At 38.1% G+C, this 24,757-nt stretch overlaps 1 long non-coding RNA gene across 1 annotated transcript; it reads left to right on the plus strand.

Annotated features, from left to right (window-relative positions):
* Nucleotides 1-5,711: 5,711 nt before the first annotated feature.
* Nucleotides 5,712-23,562, plus strand: LOC140682336 (uncharacterized). Its single transcript, XR_012053946.1, has 2 exons — nucleotides 5,712-15,361; nucleotides 17,890-23,562. It is a non-coding gene; the product is annotated as an uncharacterized lncRNA (long non-coding RNA).
* Nucleotides 23,563-24,757: the final 1,195 nt, after the last annotated feature.

Below are 24,757 nucleotides of genomic sequence, written 5' to 3' on the forward strand. Positions count from 1 at the left end.
TTTTGGTGCCTTTTATTCCTTTTCATGTTAGTCATTTCTATATGCTTCTGGTGTTGCCTGCTGGCCTGAGTGTTACTGACAGAAATACAGTGGGCCTGGAACTTGATACAAGGAAAGAGACAGGGCAAGTTTTTAGATTTAAGGATAAAGTAGCCACAGGTGTCCAATATTTGTCTTCAGAAATTTCAGATGCCACTAACTGTGCTAAATTTTCATTCTGAAGGCTGAAGTCTGGAAAACTTGTGTTCCTCAGAGTAAAAAGTTTCAGATACTATTATTTTGTTCAACAAGGTTAAGGGAAAAGGTTGCTGGGTTTGGCATCTTAAAAACATTCTTGCAGTTGTTTCTCTGGGGAGCTGTGGTACCTTCCTGTGTAGCAGCAAGGGCTCAATATTCAGTACATTTTAACAGCAGGAGGGGGCTTGGCTGCCTTGTAAATATTCATTCAAAATAGCTCTAACAGTACAGGCTTCTGAGAAATACCCACTCATAAACACACAGAAGATGCTGCCCAGCTGCAGTGGGGCTGCTGAGGCACCCGGCCTGAGAGCAGAGGCAGATGTCCTTTTCAGTGACTCAAACTAGAGCACTCTAAGCAGGTATTGGCCCATCTGCTCCCATATCTCAGATGTCGTGGCTGATTATCTGAACACTCAAGCTCTGTTATAGTGAAAATTCAGGGAAGTGGTGCCATTCACTGACAATAACATCTTAACAGCCCCCAGCTGCTCATTCCCAGCCTATGCCCTCCTTTAGCTCTTGTAAAATTGTTTATGAAGCCAAGAACCTGGCTCCTGCCCTGCCATACTCCCAAAAAAGATCAGATTATTTTTAGCTTGAACTGACTCTCAATCCTGGTTCAGTGCAGGGATGACTGTGGTTAGAGGACAGCTGTTTGTGCCCTGCCATCAGGGAGATGGTCTTTTCCAGGCCCTGCATTTTCCTCTTGCTTTTTAAGTGCAGATGTCATAAGGAGACCCAAGTGTGTTTGTGCACGTTCTGCAGGCAGGAGAGCAAGGGGAGCAGCTGAGGGCTGGCATCCTGCCCTGCTGAGGGCAGGCAGCTGCAGCTGGTAATCCCCTGGACTGCCACTGCAGGGCTTGATAAAGCAGCTCTGGCAGAGCACATCAGGCTCTTTGCTTGCTTTCCTACCACTCTAAAAGGTAACCAAGCCTTAATAAGGCTTAAGTGTAAAGACGAAATCTCTGCTGGTGCCATGAGCACTTCATTATGCCCAAGAAATGTAGCAACATTTCTATTTTGCACCACCAGCACAATTCTTCATTGAGCAGGAGGAAAATTTTCTCAAAGTGGTTGGGCAAAATCCCCGGAACTGGAACCAGAAAACACAGGACTATGGGAATAGGTAATCAATCAGCTTTCTAATCATAATCCAAAATCTCCCACTGTCACAAGTCACAAGTCACTTAGAAACACACGTCTGTGTTTGTAGCCAGAAAGTAGCTGAACTTGAAATAAACTGATTTTTTGAAAGCAGTGTAAAGGTGTTTCACAGTCTTTGTGCACTGTGAGGAGTTTCTATGTGAAAACAAGTTTGTAGTGCTGGTGCTGCTTTCCACATGTAGTTCATGGATTCAAGAGGTCTGTGACCTTTTAACAAGAGATCTGTGCAAATTTACCTATGAAGAATCAAGGAGCTTTGATTTCCTGCCTAAAACTGTGCCCTTTCACTAGGAAGAAAAAGCAAATGAGGAGTCTGCTGACAGCTATGACTGAAAGATTTGGTGATTTATTTGTGGCATAAATGACTGCATGCTAATTTCCCAGGCAGGCTAGAACGTGTGTCCATAATAGGTTTACTAATCTCCTGGGTTCTCAAGGTGGTTTCTCTGTGACCTGAATTCTTGGGATGCAAATAAAATTCTCAGTGAATTTAGGTAGTGCAAGGTACAAACCTTGTGAGCAGGAGAGCAATCTGTGGATTAGGTGAATAGATGGGGTTTGAATGGGCATATAAATTAAAAAAAAAAAAAAAAAAGAAAATAAAAAAAAGATGCAAAAAACAAACAAGTAAACATCCCAGGAAACCAAGCTCCAGTTCTTTCTCCTGACTAATTAAATTTTACGACCTTCCTTTTTAAACAGCATATGGGACACAGATTTCCTAGTCAGCTGGGGATCAGTAAGATACATGTCTGCGTGTTAGTCAAGTTCCAGCTGATTAAGCCTTCGCTTATACCCAAAGTTTCCTGTGATATTTGTACAGATTATAATGGACAGCAGAGCTAGCTAGGAGCTTTTTTGACAAAGTGAGTTTCATCCAAAAAGGCCTCTATTTGTCTTAGACAAAACTTTGTCAGAAATAGGTCAAATCAGATTTCAAGGCCATGAAAAACCAGTTTTTATTAAAGAAGATTTTGACACATCAAATGAAAGATTTTGGTTTTCTGTAAAATGGCTTTTAGTTATAAGATGTAAGTGCAGTTGAAATGCTTTAAAGATCACCTAAATGAAATATTTCTATTGACATTTTTAACATTATTATTATTATTATCAGTTAATAAAATTTGTCAAGTGTTTGATTATTTTGTCACAATTTAAGAAAGACAGCTTTCCACAAGATTGGAAAGAGTCTAAATCCAGTCCTAGTTCAGCCCATTCATAGCATTGTATGGTAGAGATCAGAAAGCAAAGCTTAGTGGAGGAGAATGGAGAACACGTAAGTGCTCTCAGAAAGAAAAGGAATGAGGTATTCTTGTTCTACTTCCCCTTCTCATCTGCTCCTTAGCCTTTAATCATTCATTAGCATCTTTAGTTCTGGTACAATTCTTATCAGGTATCTCTTCCTACAAGTGAAGCATAATTGTAATGAACATTATTTTAGCAACTGTTCCTGATTCTGTTTAATGACTGAATACAAAATGGCTTCTCTTCCTTCTAACGTGGCTATTTAATTTAGATGTACTATAGATAACTGCTTACAGAAGTCATTCCTTAAAGCAACAGGAAACTTTTGCATGCTTACATATCTAATACAATAATGAAATACCTATTGTATTTTTCTCAAGGTTATATAGAAAACAAAATAGTATGTTAACTATGGATCATTAGGGAATTGCATTACAGCAGAAAAATTCTCTCTCTGGGTATGCCCTGGAAAAGAAATTACTGGTTAACTTCAGGTTATAATGTTTACTAAATGACTGCAGTCCTGCTTCAGTGGTTGAACATGCAAAAAAAAATTATTGCATTTTTGTTCAAAGCAAAGTGTTTTCTATGAATTATGTATTTTTTAAATTACTTGATGCAGTTACTTGACTAGAGATTGGAGTGAAAGAAATTTTAGATGGGACAACTATGGGTGAGCTATGTAAGTCTCAGATATGAAGTATTGTAGGAGAAGCATGTACCATTAGGGATATTTTCATGGGGAAAAGGGAACAGAATGTTTCAGCCGAGTCTTCTAATGAAAACAATCCATGAAAATGAAAGCTGGAGGTCCCACAGCATCCTGGCCTCACTTCACTGTATTATGTAAATCCTAGAAAACCCCCTGTGAGCAAAGGGCTGCAGGAAAGGGGGACTGCAGACTCTGTTCCATTGCTTCTCTTTTCTCTTTCCCTTTTGGTAGTAGTTGGTGCAGGGGAAGCTCAGTAAATGGTCAATTGACTATCCTGTGTGCAATGAGCTCACTGAAAACTGCTTTGTGAGGCTGGATTTCCAACTTTGGTGTTTCAGCCAACATGGAGTGTTCTGAGCTGGTTCTCAGCTTCTGTGACTTGTTACAGATATGCAGAAGTGGGTGAATACTGAGTAGTTCATACTATGTGAGGATTTCTTTTACAGAACAAATATGAAAGAACCTTTTATATTTAATCATTTTCCAGCTCAGGCTGGAAAAGATCCATCTAGCCATCATTTCTGGCTCCAAAAGTGATGAAAAGTGGTCAAAAACAGAGGTTGATTACTAAAGATCATTAGAAAATAACAATCATGTAGTGATGGCCACCTGCCTTATATTCTGAACCTCCAGCAATCTGACTTCCAAAGTCAGAGGTAGAACCTTTATATTTAACAAGTAATGATGGATGAGTTTGTCCAGGAGATGTTTAACTCACGTTAGGCTCTATAAACCACAGCCTTTTGTGCAAGGAGGCTCCAAGTTGCCATCACATTGTATGAAGAAATACTTTTGGTTTCCTTTGTTTTCAAACAGATAATGATTTGATGCATCCTTGTTCACTGCCTTCCCTGCCACCAAAAACTTCCATTTCCTATTAGACCTTTCTTTGTTACTCATTATTTGAGAGACTTCACTTCTTTGTCTTCTCTTTTCCATGCACACAAACCCTAGTTTTTGTTATCCTTTGAAATTGTTACAACTTAGTTTTCTATTTCTTCTATTTTATCTTTCTTAGAAACAAACTGATATATAATTTTCAGTGATCTCTCAAATGTAGGCTGTATAAAGGGCTTACAACAAGGTAATACTCCTTGAGTTTAGAGCATACAGGAATGCAAGGAATTCCTGCAGCTCACTGGCAGGACCTTCTCTTTCTGCTCCTCTGTGTTTTAGCAATCTACTGCAGCATTCTTTGGCAGGTGTCTTGCTTGCTACAGAAAGGTATTAACTAAAATGTTTTGATGCCTGTCAATGTCTTTTTGGGCATATGGTCACTTTATGGTTTATGTCTCATTTTCACCTTAAACTTTGTGAGGGATGTAATCTTTGGTAATAAACTACCTCTGTCACCACAGCAGCTTTTTCTGTGCTTACTCTAAGACCTCAAGCCCTTCCTCTTGGGCTTGTCGCTTTGGATACATCTTTTACAAGCTTTCACTTTCTTTTTCTTAACCTCAAGTGCTACCATAGTAGATTTTGGGGGTGTTTTACTGTTCATGCATGCGTAGTAAGTCTAATTTCATTACAGTTATTGTTAACATGGTTCTTTGATACAGAAGGATTCAAATGACGGATCAGACGGCTTTCATGGTCTACTTCATGTACTGTGTCTGTGGATTCATTTTTCCCCAATTGCTTTTCCTTTCATTTAAAATGATATGACCATCTACCTTTTCGAAGTTGTTGTGGACGAAGTTTAAAAATGGAAGATGTTTCTTTATCTCTCAGCACACTACCTTTATTTACTGCCTTAATTGTATTATTTACAATACCTGTATTTGTAATGCAAGACGAAGGTGTTGAAGTTCTTCCACATAAGGAGCAGCTGGCGAGTGTCAGTAACTCAACCTGCGGGGCTGAGCCTGGCACATTTCCTGGCCATGTCCTGGTGGCTGCCCTGGCTTTGTACTGCACAGGACGATGCTGCCCAGGGTGCTCAGCCTCCCATGGCAGGGTTTGGAGCAGGAGAGCAGGAACACTGCCCTTCCAGAGAGGCCAGGGTTTACAGTTTCCCTCTGATCAAGGTCTCTGGGCCAAGTTCCACCCAGAACACCTTTGTGGAGCTGCAGTACACATTAATAATAACATAGAGACATATGGGGAGCGGGCAGGCTGGTGCATGAGGCATGCTAACTGCAAAAAGCCAAACTCGGGGAAGTAACCTTAGATACTGCTACCAAAAAGTATTTGTCATTTTAAAATATGGTGCTTTTGCATTTGATTGATGGATTTACCTTACCTGACATGTACCCTGAAAGGTTCTGGCAGTTCAGCAAGCAAGAAAACATCAAATAAGTACTTGTAGCTGTATCTGCAGTGTTGAAAGCTAACCTGAAGGAGAGGAAAAAGTATTGAATGATTTTATGCTTCTGGAGGAAATTAAACCTTGAAAAAAATACTTTCCTCCCCCCCCCCCCCCCCCAAATCACGTACTGAAGATGGCAGAGGAAATGTACTTAAATGAAAACTTGCATCCCAGGTATAATTTCACTATCATTAGTGTGGTTATTGGGCTGGGCCCTGCTAAGAAAATGCAGTATCTATTTTGCTATTAATTTTTACATCAAGGTGTTACAAAAGCAGTAATCAGGGGACCAGGACACAGGAACTATTCTCATTTCCTTTGGAATGTGCCCTCCAAATAGAAGTAGAAGACTATAAAGGAGCCAATAAGATTCAGTTCTGTTTCAGATTGTGCTAGGTTGCACTGTCACAGGCACCATTAATCTGAGAGCATTTAAGATAGTCGTATAATAGAGAAATGCACAAATGAATTAAATTCTTGTTTTAAGAGACTACCTTGTCTTCCCTCATGCTTCATTTTAGTGAAAGAGGCTTTATGTCTAGACAGGCAAAGACTTGAGACCTACTTTTATACCAATCATTTTGGTTGTGCTCATTGAGGACTTTAAGACATCTTTGAAACCTTCAAGGGATCCAATCAAAGTTTTCCAGGATCATAACTTTTTTTTTCTCTCCTTATAAGTCTTTAGTGCTGAGCTGTCCTGAAACATATGCAGAAATAATCCTCTGCCAAGGTGTGGGATCCAATATGCCTGTAACCACCCTGGCTTCAGGTTACCTGTAAACTGAGAAAGACATTCTTAAATGTTCTTAAACATGATGAGAACACCCTTTATGTTCCAACAGAAATTAAAACTTGCAGTCAAAAAAGGATCTGGAGAGAGAGCATTCCCTATGCACATGTTGATTCAGATATTGTCAGTGTGGGAAGTTTATCTGTCTAGGTCTAAAGTTTTAGGTGACCACTTTGTGTCTCTTAGAAATACCAGTGTTTCTCCTCATTTGCTAGGAACTGGATCTTAGTCACCAAGTTGATCCTTGTTTAGTCTGCTTCAAGAGATGAGGACCAAAGGCATGTGAGTGAGAGCCCAGACTTTTGAGGCATTTTGTGCCTTTAGCTCCTGATGTCATTGGACTACAATGCACCTTTGGATCTCCTTCAGTGTCTTCTTTAGGCCTTTGAAAGCAATTCTCCAGCAGCACAGTCCACAGCACCTGCAAAAGTCCATAGGCAGTGGATGATTTAAGCTGTATGTGGCAGTCTGAAGCAGCTTTATTGCAACGTTGCGGTGATACCATCCAAACTGAAGTCTTTTCATAAAGGGCAGCATTGTTCGCCAGACCGATGTTAACATGCATGATTTAAATGATGGCACAAGCAGAACTTCGGCTCAAAATGGAGATATTAAAGATACCAAAATATTATCTTTCCTCTTGCCAATGAGAACAGCTGGCAGGATGGGTTTACTGAACAAAAACTTTGGCCAGCAGACAAAGGTTATCGTTTTCACAGACTTTCCTTCTGAAGTACAGGATTAACAAAACATGCTATATTTTTTATTTCAAAATTGGAGGGTTTGTGTCTTTCATCTGGTCAAATTTAGCTTAAAAGTGGAAATAATATCAAAGTTACATACACCACAGGGAGACTGTTAATGTGGTAACAAAGGGCATTTGGCCAGTTAAAATAATAAAAGACTATACAGCTTTCCCAGTGATGGCTGGAACCCAGTTAGTACTTTCCAAGTTGAGCCACAATATTCTTTTCCAAATTATGCGGTTTGGCACGATTCAGAGTGAGTAAACTTGCTTTCCTACAAGGGAAAAATATAATTAAGAGAAAAAACAAGGTCATGCAGTATTATGCTTCAAGTAAGCAATAATACATCGTGGGGTGTATGTTAGTCAATATTCATACACCCTGGACAGGCTGAGACAGAGACAAAGCAATGGCTCAGCATACAAAAAGATACATATATTATCTTTATAAACCTATGTACAAAAGTAAAATGCAAATGGATGTTTTATTTCCTTACTAGAATTTTTTAAGGGAATATATGTTCAATATTCATGTGTATAACACTCATAAATGTTACTTTAAAAATACCTTTTATGTTAACATCTTATACTTTTTAGTAATAAGTGAACCTGCTGTTTTTATTTTGACAGGGTATCTGTTTTATTGGGTTTTTTTCTGCTAATAAAGCCAGAATGGTTTGAAAATTTCTTTTTTTTATTATCATTACCTGATTAAGTTTATTAAAAGGACTTTCAACCTGGATGGTCACACTGGAAGCCTCTAAGAGTCTGTTCTTACTTTACAGTAATCCACCTTCTAGGATTCTGCAAATGACACAAAGCTTGCAAAGACTCAACAAAGTCAAGGATAAAGTCTCAGGATTGGAAAAAAAGGAGACCAGATTCAAATTTTGAAGTGAACTTTCAAGGGCTTTGTGAGGGTAATTTCTAGTGGTTTCTGGGGGGTTAATAGTGTTTTTTAAATGAACAAACTGTTTAGCTGAAGCTCAGACAGAGAGTGGAACATGCAAAAAGAAAGTTTGGTGACCCAGTGTATGTAATACTGTAGTACCAAAATGGGAACAGCCCCGTGAGACATCAGCTTGATTTTTGCTGCTGACACTGCTCATGGGAAAGGCCTGTGATATGCCAGGAGGAAAATGAAAAAAGAAGAAAAACTACAAAAAACATGGAACCACTCCCATCACCTGAAGCTTAGACCACACACCTGAAAGGGAGTAACCCACTTCCAGCTCGGGTGCGCAGCCTAAGCAGCCTTATCTCACTTTCAACTCAACCATTTTGCACATCTCATATATAAAATGCTTGTAAGGGAGGAATTGACTATTTATTTCCTGTTTCTTTAATAATTACAGTAACCTTGTAATTATTAAAGAAACTGGAAATAAATAATCAATTTATTTAAAGAAATTGGAAATAACCTGGTATTATAAACCTTCATCAGTTGCAGCATCTCACCATGTCTGCTATTTGGCTCCCAGTTGGTACAGTTTCTTTCACTTCCCACCTCCACTGGGGAATACATGCTCTACTAAGAGCAAATAGCCTCCTAAACCAGCCCCGCCTGTTGCAGTTCTGTGTGCAAAGAAGCAGGAAATGTGTGGGCAGTGAGATTGGGAGCACATTTGTGACTCAAATATATAATTTCAATAGTCACACAGGCTATGCACAATACTCATACTGCCTTCTCTGAAAGCACAAGTCAACAAATACTTGCATACAACACTCCAGACATATACACAAAATATGCCCTGACATGCCTGATTTTAAGGTGTCACTTGAAAGACAGAAAAATCCTCATCATCTATAGAGTTTCTCTCAGCATTAAACTACTCTAAAGCTGGACCAAGGTGCCAAAGCCCTCATATTATGTAGACCTGTATCATTGCAGACTATATCATTTTAAGCCACTGCCATCCCAAGGGATGGGGAAGTGGAAGCTGGAGTCAGTGCTGGAGCAAGGCACATGGCTCTGTGCTGCTCTCCCATCAGCCTGCATGGCACAGCAGCATCCCTGCTGATTCACAGCTCCTAATTCCCAGAACAGATTTTTGTTCCAGTTTTTGTCTTGAATTAACATGGTACTCCTTGCAATGTGAAATTGAAACTTTTCCTTCTGGTTTACATCCACCTTAACCCTCTTTAAATGGATTTATTTCACCAAAGTTACCTTACCATCTCCATACTAAGTAATCTTCTTTCAGGAACCAACAGATCTATTTTGCCCTGAATCAGAACTCCAAGAAATCTAATGGCAAGGAAACTAACACAAGTAATAAAGAGAAAACAACAGAGGAAAAAAACAATCTCTGTTTTACACAGAAAATATTTTTTGGATGCTTCTCTGTATAGGTGCCAAACAGTTTTAACTTACTGGTGAGGCCAGCTTCTCAGAGAAGCATAAATTTTCTCATCTTAGGAAATTATTATTGATTTTCATTTCATAATAGCATGAGAAGGTACTGCACAAGAGGAGAAACTCTTATTTTGTATTAAGTAAGTGTTTCACATGTAAATAAATGCTGAAGGGTGATTCTCTGCTCTTCGTTGCCTGCCCCCTGCCCCAGCTATCTCAAATCACTTAACAATTATTTTTCTGTGTAGAATCTGTATTAATAACAAAATTATGCTGTGCAAAAGAACATCTTGTCAAACAAGTATGCCATGTTTATCTGCAAAACATGCTGTACTTGGATGCAGAAATTGTGTTTTATTTTTCTTGTATGTTCTTGCAATGACCACTATGGTCCTGTGTATCCTCCAGCAGTATATGAAGCAATGTGTCTGTTAGGTGTCATGTGTAGTTTTATTCTTTCTTAATTAGCTCAAACCCTCTATGAGATAAAAATCAGTAGGGTAATGTTACCCACTACTACATGTTTTACCTTCTGTGATGTTTCACTTTGTCAGGCACTTTGTAAATACCTTTCCTTTATCAACACAAAAAAGTGTATCATTGTCTAAAGAGGAAAGACATAACAAACCTTTGTCCCAGTTTGAAAAATACTTTTATTAATTATAACTGGCAAAAAAAAGAAAGGGGTGTATTAAGAGAAAGAACAGTTTTGAAATTAATCGTGTCAAGTTAATATGATCACTCGGTCGCACCCTGATGCAGTGAAGGCCTGCAAGTTTCTGATATCTTAAATATTACTAAAAAATACAGTGAATTATGGGTAAAGAAAATAAACTCTTATGACAGAACTATCAATTAATTTACTTTTTGAAGCCACTATTTGCATATCATAGAATCCTAGAATGGTTTTGGTTGGAAGAAACCTTAAAGATCATCTAGCTTCAAACCTTTTGCCAAGTGCAGAGACACCTTTCACTGGACCAGTTTGTTCAAAGCCTCTTCCAGCCTAGGCTTGAACACTTTTAGGGGAGGGGCATCCACAGCTTCTCTGGGCAAACTGTTCCAGTGCCTCCCCACCCTCACAGTCAAGAAATTTTTCCTAATACCTAATCTAAACCTACTCTCAGTTTGAAGCCATTTCCCCTTGTCCTTTCACTACATGCTCTTGTGAAATGTTCCTCTCCACCTTTTGTGCAGGCTCCCTCCAGGTACTGGAAGGCCACAATTAAGTCACCCCAAAGCCTTCTCTCCTCCAAGCTGAACAATCCCAGTTCTCTCAGCCATTCCTCACTGGGAATGCTCCATCCCTCTGATCATCATGATGGCTCTCATCTGGACTCACTCCAATGGGCTGATGTCCTTTCTGTGCTGGAAACCCCAGAGCTGCATCCCAGTGCACTCCAAGCATTCCCCTGCTTTGTACAGCAGTGATTATTGCACAACTATCAGCTCCACAGAAGATGATTTAATTTATCCTCAATTTATTTATTTAATAAATAAAACGTATTAAACATAACTTCCAATGCATCAAAAAGTTAATGTGTGCGCTTTCCCACTTCAACATCAAAGAAGGTATTATGTAGCAATAGTCAAGGAGGGCACACTAAGTAAAACTACCTTTTAATAACTTAATAAAATAATCCCGAGCAGATACAGATTCCCTTCTCATCAAATTTAAAACTGACAAAAATGATTTTTCCAGATTTCTCTAAAGCTGCACGCCCTAGCAGATAACTTTTTAAAATAAATTTTCTCATCCAACATTCTTATGCAGAATTAAAAAGTAATCTTTCTCTCTCGAAATAATCTTTCTCTCTCGAAAAAATACTTCAAGAATCTAGTTTATCTTTCTATTGAAGAACAAAGCTGCTAAGTGTTGGAATTTACTACCCTCCTGCTATCTGTAATTGCACAGCTAAAGGTATTTTATAGATTGATGGCTTCCACATCCAAACGAGGAAATATCTATTATTTTCTTACGGATTCAAAGTTTCTAAATTCCTAGTTATTTGAACTTGCAGTCCAAAATCATCAATGTGCTTGTGAAAGTGTCCTTGTCCATTAAAACTTAGGAGTTATATAGTCTTCATTCCAGAATGTGTGGCCCTTAAATGGAGCCTTTACAACCAGGCAGTATCAAAGCTTTTTTTTACCCTGGAAGTAATTGAAATAATGATCCTAATTATTTTGAAATGTGGCATTTAAGCAGCTGTGAGTATACAAGGCCAAAAAAGAATGTCCTAATGTATTGTATGCAGCGTATCACACTCAAACATTTATGTTCTATCATATTACACTGAAGCATTTGTGAAAAGTCCTTATTCCTTAATACGCTGTGCCTGGTGCTGTTAGTGTGCTGAGTGCCTCTCTTTGGTCTCACAACATTATTCCTTTTTATTTTTCTATTATCTTTGGCATCAGCTTATCCCAAACATGTGTTACCCTTGGAAAAAGCACATTAAAAATACACACTGCTAAACTCACTCTTGAAACACACGGTGTTGACAGTGGAGACGTGCAGTCAAGGATTAATTAAAAACTATGCTGTAAACTAGGAGCATATCAATTGTAAATAACACAGGAGATAGATCTACATATACATATTAGCTGACTGCAGGCTTGCTAAGTTTCCAGTGGGATAGAAGCATGAAAAAGCAGATGCCACCCAGTGCCATGAACCAGATAAACTATTTAATATTACACAAAATTAAAAATCTATGCCATTGCTTAAAGCACCTGAGAGATCTCACACAGATCTTTTTCATCGCATCTGTGGAAGGTGAAACAGGTGAAGAACTGGATTGATTACCAGAGTGAATTCCTTTTCAGAACAAGGCTCAAAAATTTTTGCTTGTTTAGTCTAGTAGAAACAAAAACTGATACAGGAAATAATTATTCTCTTAAACCACAATAGGGTGGTAAACAGTAGGCAAGGAAAAAAACTATTTACCCAAGCAGACAATGCTGGCACAAGAACAAATGGGTGTAATTTGGCCATGAATAAATTTAAGCTGGAAGTTAGAGAGATTCTGGCCATAAAACTGGTGAGGTTCTAGAGTAGTCTTTCAATACAAGTTGTGGGGACAAGCAAATAACAGGTCAAGCTGCTTAATGGTGACGATTCTTGAGTTCATGGAAAATGCCACAAGCATAGTTCCCTTGGTAAGCAAAAGAATGCATTTTGATCATCCAAGAGATTGTTTCCAGCATTGTTTGCCTATCTCCTGAAAGTGTAGGAAAAAAAAAAAAAGACAAAAAATTGAAATTAAACTTGATTTATGCATACAGTGTTAAAAATAGTCCTTAAGCAAGTGCCATCCACATGTAAAAGACCTCTGTAATTATATTTGTTCTTTTAAAACAGGAAAATAATTTAACTTGATAAATAGGTATTGCATTGTACTTAATGGTTGGAAGTTAATTCTTTTTAATGTGAAGCTGCAATTTGTCACATTCTAATTTTCCTGGGGTTTATACTATATATTTCTACTATTAATTTGCCTTGTTTTCTTTAAAGGTGGAGACAACAATATTATCACTGTGTGGACAACAAAGTGACACAGATGGAAAATAACATCTGCCTATTTATTTATACCATTTGAGCCACATTTGGCCCCTTGTTCCTTGGATGAGCATTTGCTGTTAGTCTAAATCAGTACTAAGGAAAAAAGCCCCTGATGGTCACTATGGAAAGATGGAATCTGAATATCAGAAAGAAAAAAGCAAGCAAAACACAAACATATTTGAGTTAGAAGAATGACTTAAAGTTCAGAAAGGATGTCCAAAGAAAACAAGGAATATGTTATTAAGCTAATTTCCACTAACACAGAGAGAATTTGCTGATATTGCAGTCAGGGGTTTAGTCTAGAAATCCAACATGAAAACACTTCTTAAGGTTTTCTTGTGCAGCTTCTGATGCCTGTTCTAGTTTCACTATTAATAACTAATAAGTATGTTTCACCCAGCACTGTAGTGGCTCCTGAAATTCAGATCTATGGTATGCTACTATGCTATCTGAAGACCTGCAGTTATTTAAAAACTAATCTGTGTTTTCTCATCAGCAAAGCCAAGCAGCAGAAAGAAAAGTGAAACATTGCAAAGGCAGAATAGTGGTATTTCCCTATCAGTGTGAAAATATAAATAAGTGACAGAACCTTACTGAAAATAAAGTTAAATAACTGCATGTGCATAAGTTGTGTTAAAAATTCCTATTTGCAAGTGCAAATGTGCACATATGTATGTAATTATAAATGCATTTTTAATATAAATTATTTATAATTTGTCTTCTCTGTAAGCTCACTTGCAAAAGATCTACTATGGAAAAACTGTATTAGCAACTGCAGAGCTGTTAGCTTATTGTGAAAATGTCAAAACATAACTCAATATTCAGTTCAATTTAATTCAATTTATCTTAGTATGAAAATGTTTCTTCTCTTCTGTTTTTTTAACCTCTTCTTACCTGTATTTGCTAGCTACAGTGTTCAGTAGCTTTTGCCATTTACATCTAACTGAAGCTATGAGCCTGAAGGCTTAGTAAACTTTTGGGAGGACACCATGCCTTGTCTGTTAAACAGAGGAATGTGTTTCCCTTCTGTGAAGTCTGATCTGCCCAACTCAATAGCATCCAGCCACCAGGTGGGACTTGGTAAACTTTTACTGTGGCTTGTAAATGAATAGCTGCTGATTTAGCTTTTGAAAGTGAAACTGCAGTTTCTAAGGAGGAGAAACAAAGAGAAGCAACCTTAAGTGCCAGGTTATTGTGTGTCTCTGAAGGCTGCAAACAATGGAAATGCAGCTACAATATGGGTTGAAATTTAACACATTTGGTGTGATCCCTGGTCAGAAGAAGTCAGACAGAAGAAAGCAAAGGTGTCTTCTTTAAATTTTACACCCTTGATGATGGTGAAGAGGTTGTGAGCAAAACCTAAACCATTGCTAAGAATTCAAAAGATGATTTGGCGCATCGCGCCAAAGTTGGTTCTTAAAATGCAATGAAGAAGATCAAATTTTAGTCCTGTCCCTTCTGACTCATGTGTCAATCCTGCACCCCATGCCCCACTGCTAGAAGTCTCTGTTTATTGGTTGCATTCAACCTCAATGTATGGTCTCCAGGTTTTACTTGAGACTCATGTCTCTGCTATGATGGCATGGGACAGACAAGGTCCAAAATTCTGCTTCAAGTAGTTTTCCAGCTCTGAAAGGATTCATGATTTAACTAGCAAACTGAGCCTCAAATAATGAAATCAATAGAAAGACTCTAGTGGTCATCAACATTGGAAATATAATGAAATAGAGGCAGTAATCCATGGTTTCTGATTTATCTTTGTTTTGGACTAGTTTGAATTTCTAACTCATGCATTTGGATATGCTGATTTTTGAAGTAAGTTTTCTCAACAAACTATGTTCTAATACAGAAGGAAAATTTAATATTTGGGAAGATATTAAACACAGTTTCAATACCCTTGGTGGTGTCTATTAATTGTCAGAAATTTGAATAAACCAGTTTTGGAGTAAGGAAGAATATTAAATAAAAGTGATTTGCAAGTGGTGATCAATCTTAAAAGAAGTGGGGGGAAAAAGTAAATATACTTCTAAGAAACTTGGTGACAGAGACTTCTAAAATAACTAGATACTTATCCTTCATCAATGAAAAGTGCATTCCTAATTGTGCAAAAGCCATTTTGTCCCTTCATATAATTTCACCTCACTCACTTGAAAAATTTTCTCATGCAGATATAGCAAGATTGAACAAACCTGGATCGTGAAGGAATTCAACTAAACTCACAGCCCTGATGCAGGTTAATGACCACTTTTTTCCAAACTGAAAACCCAGCCAAACTTTATAGTTACAAAAATTAAAAACCAAATCCACATAATGGGAAAATTCACAAATACTTTTGGTGTAAATTCCATATCTGTCTAAACCAAGAAATTTCCCTACTTCTGATATTCCAGGACACATTAGTTTATTTTCTAGATTTTCTTATTTTAAATTTGTCTCTTAAAATTCGCTGTTCTGTCTGTGGGTAGGGAAAATCAGCAGTTTACTGTGAATTATTTAAATGAAAACACAGAAACTTCCCTGTTACCATGATAGGTTGTTACATGAGCATGAAAAGACCTGTTTGCATTGTATTTAAGTGAGCACTGATAAGTATACAACTATTGGCTAACTATATATACAGAATATTGTCTAGAAGTCACTCCAACCCAGGCCTGATAAGTTCTTAAAACTGTGCAGAAGGTACATGAAGTTTACTAAACTGGTGGTGGCAGAAGGAAAGCTTTTCCAGAGTTACACACATATTAAAATCACTTTCTGCTACAAGTTAGTTTATGAATGCTGCAAGAACGATTGGTTAAGGGGTATTATTATTGTAATTTTTAACATCTAATCAGGTCCTGAAGGCAGTTATTCTTTGGAGGGAGTAGGAGTCACACTTTCTTTTAAATGCAATCATCAATTCATCACTGTGAATGCATTCAATTTTTTATAAAAATAGGTAAAAGGCTTGCAATAACGTTGTTCAAAAACTGGGTTACTCTTATAATATGACTCTTTCAGCTATAATTTATAGCTTTGTTATATGTTTTCTAAAAATTATCTTCTCTATCTGAAAATGGCCCATTGTCTTCTCAAATATATAGTGATTATTCTTCCTTCAGATAAAAATCGACTCCAAAGTATGGACCTTTTGTTTTCCCTTCATACAGTGCCTTGTACAATAAAATTGTTTTCCCTTGACAGGTATTGTGGTTAAATATATAGTAATGCAAATATTTTCCACTGTGCTCTTGTGAATGCACAGAAATTGTGGAAGAAAGTAGACTACTTATCCACAAATAATATAAAATATCTGGGTACAAATACGTACCTGCCAAGAGTCCCTAGGCTACTGTTCTAGTGGAACATGAAAGGACCTTTCCAAATTTGAAACAGAAGGGAGGTTGGGAATTTTTCAGTACTACATTAAGACAGCATTTGAATGCTTTATAAAAAAAACAAAAAAATGTGGTTAGATATTCAGTAATTTTCACACATTTATGGTACTCCTTGACAACTATATTTTATTTTTTGGCCCTAACATTCTCAAAGTACCATGGAAACTTGGAATTCTTTGGAGTAGCTGATTTTATAACTTTTGTGTATTAACTAGTGATCAAAATTCCCCCAAATTATGTATGTGTGTGTGTATATATATATATTTATCTCAAACACAAACTTAGGATGTTCTTATTGTTCTTAAAGAGCATGAACTCTGTGCTCAAGACAAACTCCTAATGAACAGCAATTCCGCCTTTTTGTCCTCATTTCCTGAAGAGCCTGCTCCTAATTTACCACACACAGCACTAATGATGAGAGCACTACTTTCCATCAGGATTTCCCCCAACTGTTACTGATTCATTATGTGACTCACATTTGTTAAAGAAATTATTTTCATGAAGTGCCCTATAAGGTGAAAGAATTGTGTTTAGAGGTACTTATTTACAAAAGTAAAATAAAGACTCAAAGATCATGGCTACAAGTATTGTCTAAATTGAGGCAAACTATCAGAAGCACCAGAAAATTTCATTCTTTTTAAATTTTTTTTCCTCCTCAATGAAATCCATCCTGCACATACTCTAGATTCTGCTCTGAGAGCTCAGGAAGTCACACACACTCTGAGGCATTTAGAAGATGAAGCATTAAGTTCTGTGGCAGACAAAAGGGTGCACTCCAACTTCTAAATATAAGGAAACAAACACAGAATACAAAAAATACATTTGCAAGCAATTCATAACCATATGAACCCCATCAGCTTGCAGAGGCAGGCTGCCCCGCATGGAAAGGTGGTAAGTTTAGTACAGACAAGCTTTGAGGAAAAACTATACCTTTTGACAAAAAGAGTTGCAACTTGCAACTTGCTTACTTGCATGCATAGCAAAGGGCATCCTATGTCACTCAAAGGAAAAGCAAAAATCCCATTACCAAAAAGGCCATTTTAAATGGGATGAAGCTGCTTGAGGCAAATCTGAAATATATGGTCACTTTACAGACATGATGGGTGCAGTGGCATAGGCAGTGCCATTTACATGCAAATTAAAGATAATGCTAACACTGTATATGAGTAAACATTAGTGTAGTCTCTTGGGTTATGGACCCTTTTTCCACAATATCAATTGACAGGTCAAAATTTCTGTGTGACTTGGAGTTTCAGCACACAGATAGTCGTGCTAGGTATCAATTTGACGAATTTGCAGAAGAGTTGCCTCTGAAAACATAGAAATTAAAGATGTTCCTAGTCTAACTATTTAATAATGACGTTTTCCCACTTTTGGTTTGTAGGTGAGTCAGAAGGGTGTCACGTCAATGCCCCTCTGCACACCTGCCTCTTCTCTGGCCCCACCAACCAGGACACCGCTTTTAGGAACACAAGATGGAGGATCACATCCTCTGGCTGCCTCAGTGAAACTTCTTACCTGCAGGTTAGAGGGGTAGCCAGCTGTTGTGACTGCTGTGCCACTGGAGGTGGGTTTTGAATGAACATAGGCATTTGATATTATTTCTGCACCATCTCTGTGAAATATTGAGTATAAGTGAACAGTACCGTGACAACACCATAATGTATCAATTTATATATTTTCTATTTTAACAACATTTGCCAGTTTAGCATTTACCACAACTACTAATTTGCTGTGTGTGCTTCACTATGCATGACCATCTACAAATGAAGTACAGCATTGCAAATATTCTTTAGAACAGAGTTTCTTGGAAAACTTTGAGGCAAGACCTGTGGCAGAAATAATATCAAATGCAGTTAGAAAAGAAGAAAAATCCATTATGGTTTTGGGCAAAACTTTGGCCATATTTTGAATTCTGCTCATTTTTAACTATGGGAGCTTTTTAAGAACAAGTTCTAACACAATAAGGAGTTTAACCTGACCTGGAAAAGCCCCAGCAAGAATCTCTGTTGGCATGAGACCTGGGAAACCCATTGCTTCTTCTGCTATTCCCATTTAGGATTTCATTTCCCTCTTTTGATTAATGAGAAATCATCTGATTTTCAGAACTTCTGGTAATGTTACACAGCTAAAAGCACAGACCAGGTGTACATTTATAGTCTATAAAGAAACTGAGCTGATACTATGAAATGCAGTGCAAATACTTTTAAAGCCAAAGATGGTTTTTGATCCAATCTGTATAGTAAAAACGGACATGGCAAAATTATTTACCTCTACCACATCCTGGAGTTATGACATCAAAGAGGAAGGGAGCTGCTCAGGTATTTTAATTGTGTCAGTGAACCACTTGGATTTTCTTCTGTTTAACTCTGAATTTCCTGTGTCAAAAATGATTGGTTTGGAAATGCTGCTGTTTTAATTGCAAGTTACATCGGTCTTACTTTCTCCCTAATGTTTTTCTTTGGGGATGATGGTGTGAAATTCATAGCAGCCAGAAGGCAGGGGAATCTAGCAATTTTTCATACATAATCATTAATAATGTATTTCTCTACATTCTTAAGGGATCATATTTCCATAGGCAGTTGCAACTAATTCAAAGCAACAGTACAGTGAAAAACAAAACCAATGAAACCCACAGCAGACCCCCTATCCTCAGGGCTCTTGTCCAAATAGATACAACTATTACAGGTTAGAACTTGTGTGTTTTATAGCAGATGATAATTCAGAATTGACAAGCAAGTGAGAACAAATATTATCGACTACAGATGAGAAGGTCTTGTCAGTTGACAAATAAACCTATCCTGAGATACTGATTTCAGTGTATGTTTGGCTCAGGTCTTGTGTCCTGGTGAACAGAAAGGATCTTCTATTCAGCATTGTGTCAACTATACAGGACCCTTGTAATCAAGGAGAACAAAATAACAGCGAATTTCATAAAAAAGATGCAATGGAAGGAAATTAATGGATCTATCTTTAATGTTGATGGCACTGGGAGACTTATTAATAAATTCTGTGGTAATTGAATGGGCTCCAATATGTTTTTCATGTGTGCGGTTACGTCATGGTTGCTGCCTAGTTGCAGATAAAGGTCCACCAAATGCATGGGAGTAATTTCACTGGAGGGGAAATTTTACTGTGTTTAGTTGGGAACTCAGGTAAAGAAGGATTTTGTCCTTCCTTTGCCATTGGAGACTGATTTATAAACGAGTGTAAAACAGTGAAAAACAGGCATAAAACCAGACTAATATATCTTTTGATATGATGTATATTAACAGTTGAATCCCTGTTGCTGAAATTAGTAGCTTTATTTTAGAAGTTTCATGTTGCAGTCTGCCATTTTTTTGACACATACAATTATAAATACTAAACACTCCAGCTATAGCTATCTGATAGAAAATACAGGAAATACGTGGATGATATAACTTCACTGCATTTTAAAACTTTCTATTCAGTAATATTGCTATTAAGTAATATTTCTTGAATCTGGAAAGGTTTAAAGGCTTTTTTCCCATTTGTGTGTGCAGTGTATCCTGCTGACAGGCTGCAATCCTGTTGCCTTTGAAACACACATCACCCCAAGTGGCAGAGTTCACTTCCCAAGGTTTCCAAACTTCTCCAGAGTACTTTTAGCAGAGTCTCTTTAATACTTTCAACTCCTGAGTGTGCTGTCCTAACAGCATCTGACAAATCCTGCAGGGGCTCACACTAGCAAACAGCACTAGGCCTGACCAGCACTGCATATTTTGGAATGTGCGGCCGGTATGGAGCAATGGGAGAAAACCAGTGGCATGTTTAAAGTTCAATAACAGAAACACAAAGTTAGAGGACTCCAGTGTGGTTCCACAGAAGGATTCGGATTGGGCTCTTATGTGAAGCCACCAATGGCTTATGAGCTCCCCCTTAGCTCTGCTCTGCACTTGTTAGTGAGGACACCTTGCACCCCATGGCCAGCTGCTTTCTACAGGCTGTTGCAGCACATAAGACTGATAAAAATATTAGGGTTGCAAACACCCCGTGCAATCCAGCTGGTTAACAGACCATGACTTCCATGCATTACTTCCATGCATATGAATCTAGAGGAGTGTGGCAGTAACAATAATACTGTAAATGCTGCCAGGTACTTGTACGGTATTTTGTAAAATATTCACATTTCTGTTTGCATGGTCCTTGCAGTATAGTAGTTATACCAGTGTATTTTATATTTCTGTACATAAAAACATAAATGCCCTTCATAAAATAAACCACAATGACTAGTTCTCTTCAGCAGAGTTCAGTCCGAATGTCTTGATTTTATTACCACAGTAACATAATGTACGTGTTACATTTTTACCAAAGTTTCAGTGTTTGCTCTCAGCTTTTTCTTTGTTAAGTTTCGAATACTACGTGAAAATGAAGAATATAAAGATAGCATTGAATGGACTAATTATTTCCAGATAGTGTACTATCTTGAGAGTGTGTTGTCCCAGAAGAGCATTTTGCTAAATCACATTACTAAATCATTTAAATTTTGAAACTTTTGTATAATCATATTTTGTGCCCTTTCAAGTTCCTTTGTTATCACAGCTCAAGCTATAAAACCTTTTGCCTCTTCTACCTCTAGAGAACAGTCTCCACTAATATACAGAGAATTTAGAAATACAGTAAATTGTGTTTTGAAAATACAAAATATATAAAAAAACAAAGGTTTCAAGACCATTAGTATTTAGGTAGAATAGGCACTTATTTAACAACAGTAAAGAGCAAAAAATGAATGCAAACAAAATCTGTAAATTGCTTTTTCATAGTAGTTCTAGAAGTGTATTTTCAATTAAAAAAACATATTTTAAATATGCTTTCTTGCCCAGTTTTAACATGAACAAATATTAAAACATTTAATTAGATGTCATGAGATCATACTGTATTATATAACTTTGTGCTGTAAACTTTGTGCTGCATTTCCCTTAACAGAAACACATCGCCATAGAAATAAGAAGAAATACCGCTTACCTTGCTCCCTTAGAAAATATTCCATGAAGGCAGAGTAAATCTGATTATAAAATTAAAAACAAGCCTTAAGTGTACAACTCACACACATACAAACAGCAGATACAGTCGCCTCCATGCCTGCTTCTAGCCTTCTGTACATTTCTCACTTCTTCACATTCTAGTTATGCTACAAGGACTCAAACTATGCATAAAATACTATTCTGCAGCATAGCTGTAGCCACCAACATATTGCATAAATGGTACTTACTGTTCCAGAAGTCATGCATCATCCTATAGGAAATTTACACCTTCAAAAGAGGGATTTGTTACAACTGAGCAGATTGCGGCAAAACAGTGCCTGGCTTGTCAGAGAAAGTTGTTACTTTCAGAGATCAGCACGTATTCAGAGCACAGTAGCTTTACATTTACGTATGTGCATGCATACCTACACACACACATACACACACACACACACACACACACACACACACACACACGCAGAAGGAGCCACAGCCTGTCTCTCACAACCACATGCTAATTGCTGAATGGGGAGAAAATCTTGTTAGTATTACACGCAATCATTTCCCTTGACCATGGCTTTTGCATACATTTTTCATGTCGTACAACCAAGACCGGTGATGCCACAAAGCATTTCTAACTCAGACAGGAGTAATTATTCACATAAGGCACCGAACTCTTTTTGGCTTCCCCAGTGAGAGTGCTACAACTGCAGCAGCAGTGCAGGGTCCCTGTGCTGGCACTCGCTGCAGTCTTTGTGCATGAGTATACATTTTAAACTAATTAGTAACACAAAGACATCTGATAACCAAGAACTAGAGAAAATCATAGAGAATCAATCAGATCGTACAGCAGGCATGTAGATTGGCTGTAAAAACATTTAACAGCAGGTAGAGTTTTTTCCTGTGCTGTCAAAGTTAAAGGTACCAAAAGGAAGCGCACACTAAGGCATTTTTGTTCCACTGTGATATTGATCCAATGCCAGACGTGGTGAAACACAATGGGCACACAGTCAGCCTTGGTAAATTAGGTAGATTAGAGATCATTTGATGGTATTCTATTGTTGCTATTGTAATCACAGTAATTTTCACTGGTAATGGTGCTTCGTGATGAAGTGCGGTTCTCACAGGATAATTGTGAAAGGTATCGAAAGATTCAGGGTGTAGCATCTGGTTTTAAAAGCTCTTCAGATTCAAATTGGCATTTTACTTTATCTTGAAAATTTATTAGAGATTCAGATCATGCCGGTTTAAATGGAAAGGTGAAAGCAGGGTAATTTCAATCTATGAATTATTCAGATTCAGACTGGTGAAATTGCCATCCATGAACTGATTCTCTGACAGTCTCTTTTGCAGAGCCTCCATTACGCTTGTCATTTTTATTTCTTTATCTACAATCTCTCCCTCAGTTACTGAGCTCGTCCCTTAGGGCTGTGCTTCACAAACCAAGTATTTAAAATTGGCAATAACCTAAATGTGTTGCTGTCTCGAATCGCAGTCTCCACAGGCTGTCTTTTCCAAATCATTAAAAGCCACATTCACGATGGTGTCTGTTAGGCTCTTTGATTAGATGAATTAAATTAAAAAAAAAAAAAAAACCCAGCAAAGAGAAGAGATCAGGGTGTCATATCGAAGAAGAGCTATGTTCCTGTAACAGTCCAGCAACGATAGTGGTGCTTTGTGCTTGTTCCTTTGTTGTCAGTGTAACCCATTCTAGTTGCATAGCATCACGCAGAAAGAAACAACTGTTAAATCAGGCTGACTTCGTGCCCCGGTTTCCAGCAGGAGCAGATAAGGACTGCATTACAGACAGACAGACTAATCCACGCAAATGTACAGGCAGAGACCAACCGCAATTAACAGCTTCTTACAGGCAAGAAAAACAGAAGTAGCAGTAGTAGTAGCTGCAGTTGTAGTATTTGTAGTATTAGAAGAAGAAGCGACTGGATACCCGAAAGGGTTTCATTCTCTCAGGCTCCAACTGATACAGATTGCAATCCCAGAGACTCTCCACTTGATGGCTGGTTGTGTCATTGCTAGTCGACTGCTGCCCTGTATCCAGAAGGACTGGGACTGATTTAGGTCAGAGAGTCTGGTTTCTTGTTTGAGCTTTGCCCTAACTGATGTAAGAAATTGCAGCAATCTGTATTACCGATCTATCTGACCCTGGGATGCTGGCACAGCTTCAGCCGTGGAGTACCTGCAAAAGGCCCCAGTCGGACAGATAGTGACAAGTGCATCTCCTTTGTCCTATTGCTGCAGGTACATCACTGTAGCATAAAGAAAAAAACTCTCTTAGTACGCAAAGTGGGAAATCAGGCGTTCTTCCTCAGAGGCAATTTGGGTACAGAGCTCCGAGCAATCCCTGCTCAGCTGAAAATGCTGCCAGGCAGAAGCCAACACATCCAAGCTGTGTCTGTTCCTACGCTAACACCAGGAATATTCCCCTCGTATGAAAAAGATAAGAATAAAAAAAAATCTATGCTGCTTTGTGCCTGGTTCTATGCGTCTGCTTTGCCGCACTGCGACTAGAAAACTGCAGCAGTAAGAGCTCTGGCAGTTGCGATAATGTAGAAAGCAGCAGCTCTGTGACACAGCAGTCAGCTGACTCGCAGTGTTATCATTCAATGTCCTCTATAGAATAAGGCCAGTTTCTAAGGTAGCACCAGGAGGATGACCTTGCATACAGAAACTGGGCGTGAAGGAGTGGCAAGACTTGTGTACACCTGCAAATGATTTTATGGTGATGCATCATCGGGACTGTGTCGGTCTTTAATGGTCTCTTTTACGTCTCTTCTTTTCTCCTTGGCCAAACAGAACTTGTCATCTGTTGGGCAGTATTTCTTCCATCATGAAACCATCAATATGATCGTGTACAGACAATGACAACTATTATCATTAATAACAGTGTTTGGGTAAACTGTTTTAAAAACATCACTTTTTTTTTTTTTCTTGTGGTTACATTTCCACAAGAAATTGTACGTTTTTATTAACTTCCCCCTCTCTGTGACTATGGACATGCTCCAGGAGACAGAAAGTTATCAGGTGAACACCCCTGAAAGGCAAATTGGCAAGACGTGCCTCTGAGTTCTAATTGAGGCATCTGACTACCTAGACTGATTTTCACAGTTCTCTGTACCTCCCAACTAAATTCACTGGGAAGAGCTTGTTGTTCCTGCCTCTGGGAAATCATAGGGGAGAAATTTAAACTTACAGCTGGCAAATATGGAAACTTAGTAGAGTTCTGTGTCAACAGGAGTCAAATACCCC

Source organism: Taeniopygia guttata, chromosome 2 (assembly GCF_048771995.1).
Source record: "Taeniopygia guttata chromosome 2, bTaeGut7.mat, whole genome shotgun sequence".
NCBI classification, from domain to species: Eukaryota; Metazoa; Chordata; class Aves; order Passeriformes; family Estrildidae; genus Taeniopygia; species Taeniopygia guttata.